The sequence below is a fragment of the Balaenoptera physalus genome, assembly GCF_965194825.1.
Source record: "Balaenoptera physalus genome assembly, contig: HAP1_SCAFFOLD_1307, whole genome shotgun sequence".
Lineage (NCBI taxonomy): Eukaryota > Metazoa > Chordata > Mammalia > Artiodactyla > Balaenopteridae > Balaenoptera > Balaenoptera physalus.
Window position 1 is genome coordinate 1 of NW_028125489.1, and position 14,815 is coordinate 14,815.

Sequence of the window (14,815 nt, forward strand, 5' to 3'; positions counted from 1 at the left end):
ATTTTATCTCTAGGACTCTTGAGTTGAATAAGTACTCATGAATCAATGGTTTTGAACTATTTGTCCTTTGGAAGAGCTCTTGAAACTAACAGATGCTTGACCCTTTTTGTTTTACAATTAAAGAGAGTTGTTTATTTTGCTCTCTTTTGGTAGCTGTTCACTTAGGGGGCATTTCCTCTCCAGATTATATGAGCCGTGGCGTCCGGGTTGCTCCCACAGTAAGTGGTGTGTTCCCACTGTGGACCTCTTTCATCTACTGCGGTGTTTATGTGCCTGTCTCCTTAGATGGGCGTCCCTGGAGCGGAGAGACAGTGCTGACAGCCTCTGGGGCTCCGTGAGCTCCTTGCTGGGCAGGGCAGTCTTTATTCTTTTCTGTATCTTTTAGCACCACGAGCACCAAAATACCCTCGGTAAAGGGAAGTTGAAAGTTAGAGCACGTGAAATGGGCGAAATGTACGGGTTGGCACATTCTGAAAGATGCTCTTTTCAGTTTTTGCAAGAACCCCAGAAAGTGGCTATTATTTTTCTCATTTTACAGTTCAGAAAGCTGGGCTCTGCTTGGAATAACGAGTTGTCCAAGGTTCCCGAAATTGGCCAGTTGTGGGCTAAATGGCAGGACTGTTTGTCTCTACAGCCCATGTTCTTTCTTTGTACTTTAACTGACTGTTCCTGACATCACAAACGTTGAGTAGATTCCCCCTCCAAGTATTTGGGAGGAAATATAACATGTTAATGTGTTTCACCACACTGAATATTGTTTCTTTCCAGAAGTACCCGTATATTTCTTGGGATGTAGAACTGGGAAGTGAGACGTTTCAGCCTCCAGCTCTTGCTGTTCAATTGCCTTTGACATTCCAGAGAGGCGGACTGCTTTATGTGCCACTCCCTTTGAACTTGGACTCATTCTGGGGCCCTTGGTTGTTTGTGGATTCTCTGACCTGACACAGTTATCTCATGTCCATGGGGGAGTGTCTTCCCTCCTCCTTCGTCACTAAACTTTCCACGCATCCTGTGAACCTGTGTAACCCCCCTTGAAAGGCCCCGGCATCGGCTCGGGGTCCAGTGACGGAAATGAGGTGACCGCAGCGGGCTGAGGGACAGCTTGCCGGGTCGGGTCACTCCTGCTGCCCCAGAGCAGTCGCACCTGGTCCCATGTGGTGGAGGTGTTCGCAGAGAGGGCACAGAGAGAGCCAGCAGGCACAGCTTGGGGTGGTCACGGCTCTTAACCCCCTCTTTGCTTCCGGCCCCTGCTACTGATGGATCTCTGTTCATCTCATTATTCCCTCCCTGGGTGGCAGGTATGGATTAAAAACAAAAACAAAAAACCTGTGGTGGTTTTTGTAAAATCTCCTTTTCCTATCAATTTTGTACCTTCTTACACATTGCTGGGTTCGGATTGCTGTCACTGCTCTGAGCTGAAGACAGCAAATAAATAATTATTATGCAAATAAAGTGAAAGCTTACATTGTTTTAATCCTTAGCCCTTTCAGGAAAAATAATTCTGATTGTCCCATCATATTTGTTGACTGTCAGTCTAGCTTTTTTTAAAAAATAAATTTTATTTATTTATTTATTTTTGGCTGCATTGGGTCTTTGTTGCTGCGCGCGGGCTTTCTCTAGTTGCGGCGAGCGGGGGCTACTCTTCGTTGTGGTGCGCGGTCTTCTTATTGCGGCGGCTTCTCTTGTTGCAGAGCATGGGCTCTGGGCGTGCGGGCTTCAGTAGTTGTGGCACATGGGCTCAGTAATTGTGGCTCGCAGGCTCAGTAATTGTGGCTTGCAGGCTCCGTAATTGCGGCGCACGGGTTTAGTTGCTCCGCAGCGGCACGTGGGATCTTCCCGGATCAGGGCTCGAACCCGTGTCCCCTGCATTGGCAGGCGGATTCTTAACGACTGCGCCACCAGGGAAGCCCAGTCTAGCTTTTTATACTAATCTCAGGAGTTTTAAGACAGTGCTGTCCAAAATAGTAGCTGCTTCATACATTTGCTATTTAAATTAATTTAAATTGAATGCAATTAAAAATTCAGTTCCAGTAGCCCCATGGTTCTCAACCAGAGATAAATTTGCTGCCCCCAGGGGACATTTGGCAATGTCTGGGGACATCTTTGGTTGTCACAGCTAGCAGGAGGAGGTGCTGCTGGCGTCTAGTGGGTAGAGCCCAGGGATGCGGCTCGAAACATCCTACAGTGCCCAGGACCGATCCCACCACAAAGAAGTATTTGACCCAAAATGTCAGTAGTGCTCAGGTAGGGAAACTCCACGTGAGCCACACTGCAAGGGCCCGGTGTGCACTTACGGCTGCAGGCTGCAGTGTGGGGCAGCCCAGGTAGAGAACGTTTCCAGCCCTCGCTGCGCACAGTCCTCCTGGACAGCGGCATCTGAGGTGAGCGGGAAGGCGTGACTAAGACTGAGGTGAGGAAGGGAGAGAGCAGGGAAGTAATATGCTTATACAACAGATTTCTCTGGACAAGGTAGTGCAGCTTCTGTGTTCCTTTTCCAATCTCTGTCTTAGGTTGTGGAGATCACGACCCTCACTGAAGTCACAACTGTCAGTAATGTTAATGCTCGTCCTCGTCGTGTAGAAATCCGTGACTGACCATTACTTTACCATCAACTGTCTCATTTAATTTTTGCAGAACTCTAAAGCAGATAAGCTTTCCATTTTACAGATTTACAAAAATGAGAGAGCGATTTGACTGTCTTCATACGTGAGTGAACTAATATATTTTAAACAGAAAACTGGTTTGGTCATGCCCACGTCACAGGGGTGGAGCCCAGGTCTTCTGGTTTGGGAGGCGGTGCCCTTTCCACTTTGTCACCGATGTGTCCTTTGAGAAAGTTTTTAAAGACTGCACTAGTCAATGTATAATGTTTGGAAATAGGCCAGCTCTCAAAACCCCCAGTCATTTTTGCATCTCAATTTTCCTTGGTCAGTCTTGGAAGGGAAAGAAAGGTAGAAAGAAAATGTCGTTCTCTTCCCCTCAGTGAACATTTATGAGACAGTTAGGGATCTTCCTAAATGTAGAGACCATGTTTTCATAAATACATTTTTACCGGAACATCTCAATTTAAGAGGAGAAGGCATACGCCCCCCACCTCCTAAGTTCAGTGGAACTTATGGACGAATGATGCAACATTTTACAAAAAGTATCCAGTCATTTTTCATATTTGGAAAGATAATTTTCCCCAGAATAGCTGATGCAAATAAAGATAACATATGCATGTGCCTTAGTTTTCTTAGTTTCTTTCCAAAGGAAAAACAGTTAGTTATGCTATTTCAACAAAATGAGCGATTTTGGAGAGGAAATCAAAGTATATGATATTAAACCATATATAAGGGAACCCAATTCTCAACTTTGGTTGGTTTGCCATTTGAGTTAAATGAAAAACAAATCAGTCAAAACAGCAAGAAATATAAACTGGGACACCCAAGGAGAAACTCCTCTTAACCATTTCTAAACAAAATTGTTGATGTAGATATGCTTAATTTTAGAGACCAAAGACATGGGTTTCTTATATTTAGATATCTTGATGATTGCGTTCTCCCAAAGGTTAAGACCCATGGCTGTTTTCAGCTCCACGTTCGGATAGAGACCGCCGTGGTCATTAATTTCTCGAGAGTTTACCTGACATCTGGGTGGACTCTCCCTGAACACCACCAGAGAGGACAGGACTTCTGGTGGCATGGTTACCATGCCTTTCTTTGAGGAGGTGCTTTGAGATCCTGCTTCTCTGCTTTGAAGGTTGAAGCCAGCATATGATCAGTTTATGTATCTGTGTGTTACCACGATGCCTAGGAAAATATGGAACACATTATGTTACAAAATACTTGGGAGGTTCTCTCTGTTAACTTTTGTGCCAGTTCAGGGGTGCCAACTTTTGAAAGGAAAGTTGTGCTAGTTGAGGGTGCTGAATTCACAGCTTTTGGGTCTTGGGAAGCTCCTTTCTTGTGTAGGGTGCATGGTAGTCCATGCGTGCAAGACTCAGTTTCTAGACTTCCTTCCATGGCCCACATACGCCTTTCAGATTGTATTTGGTAAGGGTAACTCTACAATCAAAAAGGGGCTGAGGAAGTGGGAACTTGCTATTATGATACCCGGAGCTGATTGCATGGAGACAGGGCAGAGACGGCCAAGTCGGGAGGTCAAATGCACAGATACCACAGTTTGCCTGAGAAAATCTGTTTGGGATTCCTCTATTGCTCCTGGGATCGCCCACGTTTTAGAGGCAATTCAGGGATTTCTGTGTGTGAATTATAAATTTCACATGGATGAGGCACATGCATTTTATTAGGAACTCCCCAGGCCTAGAGTTTTATGCTTGTCATTTGAGTCATCTGTGTCTTTAAGACCTTAGAAAGCAGATACAGCAATCCCATCACTCAATTAGTAACATGTGTTACTTTCTTTGTGAGGCTTGTTGATTTTATAAGTCTGACTTAACAGGATCACAGAAATGTTAACACAAACAACAAAACAGACAAAGTAGGCATTTTTTTCATTTCTGAAAAGAATAAACAAGAGTAGTATTTTTGAAACCTAAATTAGCCGAGACCTTGAGGAAATGCTTTGTGTGCTTTTGCAACAGATACGCACGTGGATTCTGCGCCTCCCTTTTCTATCACATAAAAGTGAAGGGGCTTTGTAGAGTCTTCGCGTGTTAAAAAAAATAAATAAATCCAGACCATGAGTGTCTTGGTGGAAAGTCAAGAAATAAGCCAAAAGGTCCTTACATTTGGTTTATGCGGCCCTTCTCGGGAGCTTGTGAAGTGTCCTTTACTGTTGGCATTTGGCGCGCGGTGACAGGCTGGTTGACACCTTGGGCAGAGAGAGACAATAGGCACCCTTGCAGTGCAGAGCTTTGGGTGGTGGAGGTGGCCCCTTGCCGAGGCCGGCCGGCCTGCAACGTCAAGGTCATCACAGTTTACTCCACTTTCCCTTCGCCCCTGCTGGTTGCGTTCTCCAAGCATGTGCACCTTTGGCCCCTCAATCTCGCTTAAATGTTGACTGCAGTCAACCTGGACAATGAATTAAGCATCGTCTCTGTGGTGATTTGGGGAGAGGACCCAACACGATCATTTCAGAAACATGAGTTAACTTTACCTGACATTTCAAGGCAGAACAGAGTTCATTGTCCATTTCTTGACGCTCGCAGAATACGGACATGGACATGGAGGAGGACCGTCTGGAAGTAGGAGTTGGTGTGTGTACTGTAGGGGAGACCCTCAGACCCGCCTTTAAGGTGACATCACTGCCCATGCCGTCCTGGATCCAGAGGGCTGATGTGTCTGCAGGCTGCTCTGACTCTCTGTACAAACCAGGGTTCTGTTTTTGACAGCATTTGGAAAAACTCCCCAGGTCTGTCAGACAGAGAGTTTCCTTTTCCGTGAAGATTGTAGTAATGGTGAACAGAAACACGTACGACTGCCAAGTTCCATGGTTCCGCACGTTTCTGAAGCACCGTCATGTCCTATGGAATCTCTTGTCAGTTTCCGAAAAAGAACAAAAAAAAGTCATTCCTGGGGGCATCAATGAGCAGAGAAAAGAGCCAAATTCAGTGTTACACGCCAGTTTTAAAAATACATTAGATCAGTGGTAGGTAGTCATGCATGAAGCATTAAGTAGCATTTACCGAATTAATGCCAAAAGGTGAACAGATGTTGGTGGCACAGTAACAATTTTTAAATATGGGTTTTACCTTAAAATCATGTTACATCACCTTCATATTTTTATGTTAAAGGACATCTAAAGTAACAAATGATTTCAGTGTAAAAAAAAATAGCTGTCTTGTTCCGTAATGTGCATAATAAAGTTGAATACTGCATCGATACTCCATTTTAGGTAATATTTATTTAGTTATGTGCTGCCGAGATACAGTTCTAACTTCTTTGTTGGTTCTATGATTTTAGTAGATTTTATTTATTTTTATGTCCCCGGGAACAATTAAGAAAATGTCCTTTCACTCTTGTTTTTTGCTTCCTGGAAGAAAACTCACCCTGTTGAGGTCCGTCGTGCTCTCCTGCTCTGTGAGATCAGCCACCCTCTGGGCGATGAGTTTTCCTGTTACAATCAGGATATGACTGCTGCTCAAGCTGAAGACCCCAAGATGATGAATTAACAGATTGGTTGGCCCTGTCATGGGCCGGTTAAGGGCGAGGGTGTCTGGCTCCGAATTCTCATCGAGGGGACAAGAGATCAGCCCCTGTGCCCAGCGCTCCCGGCTGCTGAGCTGCAGCAAAGCTTGTTAGCCATGAATGACTCGCATGCTGGGAGCAAGGGCACCCCTGGCCCTGGCGGAGATTATAAACTGACCCCCCGTCACTTGACGGGGAACGCTCCGGCGTGGGTCGTTCCCACTGCTTCAGGCCAAGCCTAAACAGACCGTTCCTGGGAACTGGGCTGATAGATTTGGGGTTTATACACACAGGTTAGGGCCTGAGCGGCAGGTGGATTCTGTGTACACTGATGCCCTCGGGCAGTGCACACGCAGCTACCACCGAGAACCGGACGCTCTCCTGCTGTAAAAGTAGGTTTCTAAACTCTCCTTGGCATGGCGGGGTGGGTCCAAGTTTTAATTCTCTTTAATGTCAGGGGAGCCATGTGGTACAAACAGGACTCTGTGTGTGTGTGTGTGTGTGGGGTCCGTGATTTCTCTGGGGAAGTGATTTTTTTGATCCAGTCAAGAAAATTGATTTCTATCATTGGAGTTTTTGAACGGTCTTCTGTACACACATAGTATATGTACATATAATATGTGCCATCATAATAGAAAGCATGTGTAAATGTAGCTTTATGTGAGAGAAGGCTGGTTTTTATAAGCATGCCGAGGCATTTCCTAAGTCAGAGGATCACTCCTGGCTACTGATGGGTCTTGGCATTCGGTCAGGTTACATCCTGGCTCAGCACAGAGGCTTCACATCCATGTTCCTTTTTTCTCTTTTGAAACCAGCAGGAAATTACTATTCAGAAGAGTAATTTAGCGCTGTATCCTCCAGTCACAACCGGAAAGGAAATGTAATTTGCACCTTTCTACAAATATCCTCTTATCTGATTTGTACATGCCTTGACCCACTTTTCTGAAAAAAAAAAAATATTTGAATGTTAAATATTTAAATTAAGGCATTTCCCCTCATAGAGATGAAAACATCTTTCCCTAAAGTAAATTATTTGACCCTTTATAAATGCCTCAGATGAAAAATGGAAATATTAGTAAGAAGCTAGTATTTAACCTCTTTCTTCTGGAAGTGAGGTTCTCTCCTACACAACAGGTACCTTGATATCATGTAATGAATGACAAATATTTAATATTATGAAAAGGGCTTTTCCCCTTCCTACGGCAAAATGAGGGGGAGGATGGTAAATATTTACTAAATGAATGAATGAATTCTGATATCTAACATATTTCTCATGTTTACTTTAAAATAATTCATTCATGTATTCATTCATCCATTCACTTAAAAAACACTCATTTTAGCACATCATAGTGTGCTGATTCATTCATCCATTCATTTAAAAAACACTCATTTTAGCACATCATAGTGTGCTGATTCATTCATCCATTCACTTAAAAAACACTCATTTTAGCACATCATAGTGTGCTGATTCATTCATCCATTCACTTAAAAAACACTCATTTTAGCACATCATAGTGTGCTAAGCCTTTTCTCTGCAGGGTGCTCTGCATATAGGTACAGACTCTGCCTTTATGGAGTAAAATCGGTACTATTAGCAAAGAAGGAAGTGAGGAAGGCAGCCATTTCAGAAATGGATAGACATTTTATCAACTGTTTTGGAAAAAATAGGGTACTAAGATGAGAAAGATAGGAGATGTGACATATTGAAAAAGTTCTCTGACGATGAAATTTCTTGGAAATTTTGAAGAGCAGGCAGAGTCAATGGCATGTACCAAGGCACTGGGGCAGGAAAGAACTCACTATCTTTGGGGGAGTTTAAGAAACTGTTACATGGCCACAGGAGTCCTGGTGAAGAAGGCTGGGGCCTGCGCTCTACAGGGCTTTGGAGGATCAAGTGTTTTATATCCTGTCTGAAAGTTCAAAGATAGAAGCCAATGAGGAGTCATAACTTGGTGTGTGTGTGTGATGTGATACAAGTTATATTTGGGGGAGGTTCATAAGGCAGAGACTGGGAACTGGGAACCTGTTCTGAAGCACATGAACTGATTCAGGCAGAAGAGAGAGACTGTGGTGAAGGCAGGGTGAAGAGGATGGATGTGGGGAACATCCACTCAGAATTGGCCAGGCCTGGATATGAGGTCTGAGGGAGAGGGATGCCTGGGTTTCTTGGGGAACTGGGGAGAAGCATGGGCCAGTTACTGAGATGGAAGAGACTGGAGGAGGGGCTGGGCTCTTCCTCTTGGGGAGGGGAGGGCCGTGTTGAAACTTCCTTTCGAACATGATACATTGAAGCCTGTGAGATAAGGAAAGGCAGCTCTTAGACAGAGGTCTCTGAGGTCTCTGGCTCAGGAGCAGTTGGGACGAGAGACGTAAAGTTGAGTTGTCAGTGGTTGTGTGACGTTTACAGCGTCCTAGGAGAACCCCTTGGGTAATTCCACTCTCTGTGCCCGTGGAGAGTGTCTGTCACTGCCTGCCTCCGTGGTAATTTAATAAGCACAGTATGTTGGTGAGGATGGGCGGGGACTCAACCTTGGCGGCAGTTAGGGTGGTTCATCGGATGGGCGGGACCAGAGGCCGGGTCAGCGTGAAGTCCACTTCCCGCTCTTCACACCTGCTGTGTGGCCACACCCATTACCTTCCTCTCCTTGCCTTTTTCTTCCCCAAAATGAGAATAATGAAAGTTAAGTTTTACCTTGCAGATTCATGTAGTTTCAACCACATAGGGAAATCTGGGTTTATGTAAGTTTTCTGGCACATCACGGGTGCTGTGCTGATAGATGCTTTATAAACGCACGTGGAGAAGGGAGTGATAAGCCCGAATGCGGGTGGCCAGTGGACCACTGCTGAAGCGGTTTCATTTCACAGGCAGTGTCATTCCACAATGTACAGACAGGATGAATATCCTACTTTTAATGGAAGTAATGACATAGTTGCAATACCTATTTTAGAGGGCATTTCTGAATCCACAAAAAAAGGCAGGTGTTTACTCTCTTCTTTCATTGATATCCTATTTGACATGCTACCTTCATGTCACATGCATGTTGATGAAAGATACTTAATAATATATGCAAGCTAGCATTTTTACCATTTATAGATGCTGGTAAAATAATTCAAGCAATAGTTTCTTGTGTTTTTTCTTAAATTTCTGTGTAGAGTTCTAAATTGTGTTTTCTTTGTCATCTACCATGTCAACTCAGTCCATCCACCTACTTGGAGTGGCATTAATTTCAACATAGTTTTGGTACTTGTGTTGATAGATTTCTTACTAGAGGTATCGTCTTTGATGGAATGTTTGCATGTTTGCCATATGTCTGAGAACATTAAGAGATCGTGGATTTTTTAATGAATAGACTTATGTTGGGTTTTTTTTTTTTTTTTAGCACTTCCACCCAAAAATTGAGTGGAAAATACATTGAGTTCCCATATATTCCTTTCCCTCTGCATGGTTTTCCCTACCATTAGCATCTTGCTTTAGTTTGGTACCTTTGTTACAATCGATGAGCCAATATTGATATATTATTATTAACTAAAGTCCATAGGTTACATTAGGGTTCACTTTTTTAAAAAATATTTGTCTATTTATTTATGTATTTTGGCTGCGCCGGGTCTTAGTTGTGGCACGTGGGATCTTTAGTTGTGGCTCACAGCCTCTTAGTTGCGGCATGTGGACTCTTAGTTGTGGCGTGCGGGATCTAGTTCCCTACGCAGGGACCGAACCCAGGCCCCCTGCATCGGGAGCCCAGGGTCTCACCCACTGGACCACCATGGAAGTTCCAGGGTTCACACTTAATGTAACCAAGAGTGGGGTCCGGCTGCTCACCCCTCAAAAGCCAATAAAGAGGCCAGGTTGGTGGAAAGGAAAGCTTGCTTTATTTTGGAGGCCGGCAACCGGGGTGGGAGGGTGGACGCCTGACCAAAGGCTGACTCCCCACCCACCCCGCCCCCGACAATCAGTGGGCAAGAGCTTTTATAGGCGGAGGGGAGGGGACAGCACGGTCAGCTCTGACCGTCATCTTGAAATTGGTCATTGATGGTCTGACCAGCGTCCTCTTGACTGTTTTAGGTACAGTTAGTCTTCAGTTCCAGGGTCTGTTTGTTCCCATTTCCTTAGGCCAGTTCTCGGAATTGTGGCAGCTTATATGTCATGGCTACAGTCTGGTCATTATGGAGTCCACTTCTTCCCCTGCTCGGGGTTTCAGTATTTACAAGACAGCTCACAAGATGTGGCTCAGAAGATGATCTATAGCCCTTGAGGAGGAACTCAAGGTCCTTGACTTTGCTTAATGACTAAACTATTGTTATTTGGTCTCCGTTGACTGTTTTCCTTTGCTTCTGCATTTTCTTACTTCTCTCATTAAACTTATTCTTTGGCTAAAGCTTTTTCACAGACAAAAGGCAGGCTGAGGACATGGTGGGGAAGGGACCATGGGGTCCTGCTCTGTTTCATTAATGGTGTGCATTCTGTGGGTTCTGACAAACATATAATGCCATGTATGCACAAGTACAGTGTCATACAGAATAGTTTCACTGCCCTAAAAGTCCCCTGTGCCTCACCTGTTCATCACTCCCTCCCTCCCTCCTCTCCTGGGACCACCGATCTTTAACTGTCTTCTTAAGAGGCTTTGGAGTTTTACCCTCACTTCGCTTTTTTGTTAGTTTTCGTTGTGGCCACAAGGAAAGGATTTGCTGTTACACCTTTGATGCTGAGGCCCTCCTACCTCAACCCAAAGCTTTCGGACCATAGTTGTTGATTCCAGCCATTGGGTTATGGGTAGGACAGGGGAAGGTTATGGCTCCCACAAAGTTGACGTAGCTTTCCTGGGTCAGCGCTGTTTTGGAAACTGGCTCCATGCACTTTGGTTTATACTGTAATACTGATCCTGCTGCTGTGGACATAGAGGTTTTCATAGCTGCTGTTGTAATTGAATGGACCTTATGTGCTCCAGGCAGTTGGAAGCACTTTGCAGGTATTAACTCCCGCGGAACCCATTGCAAGCCTATGAAGTAGCTTCTCTTCCTTCCCTGATTCTACACGTGGAGCATCTGGAGGAGACAGGATTTGAACCCGGGACACCTGGCTCCACAGTCCACGCTCTGAGCCTCCACCCCCTCCTGCTCCTGCACAGCTGCAGTCTTGCCCTCCTGACCCAAGCGGGATTTGGGGGAGAGCCTACTTGAAAGAGAGTGGTCGTTTCTGGTCTTTGGCAGCTAAATTCCTTAAATTGCTCCCCCCTCCCCCAAAAGAAACCCTCCACATCCCTGATGATGTGTGATATCCAATAAACTTCACAGTGGAGTTAAGTGGGCAAGGACAGTGACCCCTGATCCCCTGGGTCCCCTGCCTGCTGTGTAAGCCGGGTCCCACGGTCATGTTCATTCTCGGGAACTCTGATCTTCTACTTGAGAACTGAAGGGTTTTCATGAGATACTCTCCTGGGTTTGACCTCTAAGATTAAGTTCTGAAACTTGCATGAAATTAGGGAAGAATTTCATTTGTGCAATATCAGGAAGGCTTGAATCTCTTATAAAGCAAATGTAAACTCATTTTTCTCTTCATTGTAGACTTGAATTTTCTTAGATATGTCCTAGAATTTTGAGGAAAAGTGTCAGCAACTCTGAGCGTCTGACGGGGTAGGGCTGGGTGAAAGAATATGGACAGAGTTTATAATTCCCATACAGTTCTACACTATTCAGCCCAAGGCTGTGGGTGATGGCTGGGGCTTCTGTTCTTTTCACGAGTCTGATTGGCCTGGAGCAGGATGTATTTTCTCCCAGGTGGTTCCGCCTGTGGGCACTTGTTGTGCTTGTTCGAGGTGGCTAGCAGGAGGGCGGATTGCTGGCGTGGGTGATGCCGTCAGCTCTTGGGTATCCCTGGCCCTCATCCCAGGGCTCATAAGGAGAGTCGAATTTTCCAGTTATCAAGAAGTCTGGAGGCTGGGAGGAAATATGGAATTAAAGGGCACTTATCACAAGTGATGTAAATCTCCACGTTTTGGAGAGATGCCACTGTTTCATTTAGTACAAAACCAGTTTGTCTGTTTTTACTTCTCAGCCACTGCAGAATGTAGAGCATTTCCTCTCAAGGTTCTCACCATGTCATAGACACCAGCCCATGCACTCCTGAATTCCTAAATTCTTAAATTCCTCTGTAACCAACTATAATGATGCGTCAACACGTTAAAAGTTAAAACTTGAAAACATCACAATTTTGCAAATTTTCTGACTCCATTTTGTGTGTGTGTGTGTGTAAATTTTCCTTTAGCTCACAGTAGCAGCATTATTTAATTTCTTGTTACAACACCTATGATATAGGAAAAGATAACCTAATACTGGTTTGGGAATCCCTGAATTGTTAATAGTGAACACTGAACACTATTTCCTGTTTCCTTCGACTCCCTGTATAAACATGTTAATCTTTAAAATTTGTGAAGTGTGAACAAGGAGATTCTTCATACTGGTACATATGTGACAGAGATTACACAATAAGCTGGAAATATGAGACCCCTTCCCTTCTCTCTTCTTTTTCTTTTCTCTTTTCTTTTCTTTTCTTTTCTTTCCTTTGTGAAGTGTTTATGAGTTAGACTGAAGAAATGTCAGTATTATTAATTTCAAAGAATATCATCAAAAGTTGTTCACTTTGCCAGAGTGAGCATGGTAAATACTGCCACAGTTACCTGCTATAATATTTTGAAGGTTAAATTAAGTGACTGCTTTATTTCCCAATAGTCACTTATTTCTCAATAGTCACTTAACCAAGAGGAGAATTTTTAAAAATGTTTACATCATCTGGATCCCCAACATTTCAGCACCTGAAACATCTACATCCTTATCGAGTAGTTTTAAGAAGGAAAAAAATTGATATTTTAGACTTCAACAATTGTCTTACTGAGAGCATAGTATAAAAATGCTGCTTCCATGTTGAAGGCAATATACACCCCTTCAAAAACATGTAGAGAATGCGAATGGGGAGAAAAAAATGTCGCCCATAGTTCCACTACTCAAATATTAGCATTTGCTGGCATTTGCTTCCTGTATTTTTTTCTAGGACTAGGAAGCCCTTTGGTACCAGTGGAACCTTTTCGCTGGTGGTTCTGGCGCGTGGGGCTGGGACTAGCTCACGTCTCAAGCACAGCTCTGTCTGGGACAGCTCTGGGGACCACTGGGTTCCTCTTTCCTTCTGCGTTTATTAATTTGCATCCTGTCTTAAGGAAGAGTTTACTTTCATATTTGTGTTTGTGTTATCAGTGTGGACTCATGAATTTTTATTTACCTCGTGAAAGAAAACCAGAGCCTGAGCCCTGCAGGAGGGCCGGCGGAAGCGTGGACGTGCTCTTTCTCATGCCCTGGGAGGAGCGCTTTTAACAGTGAGGAATGCCAGTTGTGTGTGCGATGGGCCGGTCCCACACCATCAGGACCGCTTGCCGCACCGGGAGCCCAGGAACGGTGTGGTCTTTATTATTCTTACTATGGCAGCAGGCACTCTTGTTTAGCATCAGCTTTTTGAATTGTGGTCAGAGCCAATCCTTCGTAAAAATCAAACAAGCAATAGAATTCCAAAAAGTCTACCATTCTGGGCTGAATCGTGTCCCCTCTCCCGCTTTATATGTTGAAGCCCTAAGCCCCAGAACCTCAGAATGTGAGTATTTGGAGATGGAATCTTTAAAGAGGGCACTGAGGTAAAGTGAGGTCATTAGGGTGAGTCCTAGTGCAGTGGGACTGGTGTCCTTACAGGAAGAGGTGATTAGGGCACAGACACGGAGAGGGACGACCACGTGAGGACACAGGGAGAAGACAGCTGGCTACATGCCGAGGAGAGAGGCCTCGGGAGAGTCCCACCCTGGTGACACCTTGATGTCAAACTTCCAGCCTCTAGAACTGCGAGACAGTGAGTTTCTGTGGTTAAGCCCGCCGTCTGTGGTACTGTATCCTGATAGCCCTAGCAACCTATACATCTGCCTAGATCCTTACACTTTCTTACCTGGTTGATCGGTCTATTGCTGTAACCGTTAGCATATTATTTAGAACTGCCTTTAGTAGGTACTGCTGTGTTTCTCTTGTCTCCTCTGCCCGCTGTTCAGCTTCCTGGTCTGCCCTGGCATGCATCACTGTCTGGGCCATTGAAGTTCTTTCTGTTTTGATAAATGTACAGTGAGGCCCTACTGTTTACAAGGCATTCCCCATCTCCTCTAGAGTGTACATGCATCTGAAGTGTGAAGCACAGTGTGTGTATGCAACAAGATTGTGACATGCTGTGGGTTAAGGAAGACATATCTCCTTGTTTTCCACGGTGTTCTGGTGCGTGCCTTTTACCTGCAAATCAAGAGCAGAAGAGGTGGACATCCAGGGCGTGTAAGCTGAGGGCCTGTGAAGATATTTTCCAAACTGCCCTCCTTCAAGGAGATGGTGTCCTGTCTGCAGTTCTTCCCCTAGAGTTTCTTGGGATCCCTTCTAAAATGACAATGCTCCTGAGACCAAGTTTTAAATCAGTTCATACCATTATTCCCAGAATAAATTCCTTCATTCATAATATCAACAGATATCCATTGAACAATTACTAAATATCTTAGTCTCTGGGGATAAATCGGACAAGTCAGATCTTATGGGGGGAAAACAGAGGATAAAGAGGAAATGGTAACAGAACTTGAGAAGTGCTGTGAGTGGACGGCTAGGGCAAATAAGACAAG